A 781-nucleotide genomic window follows, 5' to 3' on the forward strand; every position below is an offset into this window, starting at 1 on the left:
TGGCGGCGACGGAGCGCCGCGTACTGACCTGGGCTGCGGGCGAGGCGGGGACGCTGCGCGGCGATGGCCCCCCCGGCGCGGAGCGCGCCACCGACGGACTCAGCCCGTGACGGGTTCCGCCATCTTGGAAATTTTTTTTAGATGGGGAGTCACGTGGTGCAACCATTTTTCCCCCCAGCCAATCAGCGGGCGCGGGTTATTTATAGCCGCGCGGGGGAAGGGGTCCAATCGGGCCCCGCCTCGCGCGCCCCCGGCCACGCCCCGTGGCGCGCGGCCCGTCGCCATGGCGACCGGGGGGCGGGACGGGGGCCGCCATGTTGGCCCCGAGCCCCGCCGGGAGCGGGGAGCGGGGATCGGGATCGCGGGAGCGTGTTCCTGCCCCCCCCCCACCCCCAGAGGCCACAGCGGCTGCGATCCGTGCCGTATAGGCGGTATTGCGATAAATCCCTGGAACTTCGGGGCTTTTTTGCACCCCGATTTTCCGCAGCCGCGGTCCCGCTCCCCCGTGGGCCGTTCTGTGTTTTCCGCCAGGTATCGCCTGTAACAGCGAACAGCTGAGGCGAGGGGTAAAAGACAGAAAGGGCAGGGCACGGTTCAACATATTTGCCTGAATTACCGGGAGAATATAGAAAAATAAAAAGGAGTTGTCCGGCAGTGCTTCCCTCCGCCCCCGTTTCCCAGCGAGTGAGTGGCTTGATTCACCCGGTGCCCAAAACTCCCCAAGACCTGCTCCCAAACATTCCAGGTGATGGGAAGGAAAATATTGCAGTGTTGGGTGCAA

The 781-nt window shown here is 65.0% G+C and overlaps 1 protein-coding gene across 3 annotated transcripts in view; it reads right to left on the bottom strand.

The window, feature by feature from the left end:
- HDAC4 (histone deacetylase 4) overlaps positions 1 to 163 on the bottom strand; it is a 170913-nt gene extending 170750 nt beyond the window's left edge. For 2 of the 3 annotated variants that reach the window (XM_041400239.1, XM_041400235.1), the window contains exon 1: positions 29 to 163. The gene's annotated coding sequence lies outside the window, so the exon portion shown is untranslated. The remainder of the gene's footprint in view (positions 1 to 28) is intronic. The other variant, XM_041400236.1, reaches the window with a different exon arrangement.
- Positions 164 to 781: the final 618 nt, after the last annotated feature.

Source organism: Onychostruthus taczanowskii, unplaced genomic scaffold (assembly GCF_017590055.1).
Source record: "Onychostruthus taczanowskii isolate IOZ18803 unplaced genomic scaffold, ASM1759005v1 scaffold176, whole genome shotgun sequence".
NCBI classification, from domain to species: Eukaryota; Metazoa; Chordata; class Aves; order Passeriformes; family Passeridae; genus Onychostruthus; species Onychostruthus taczanowskii.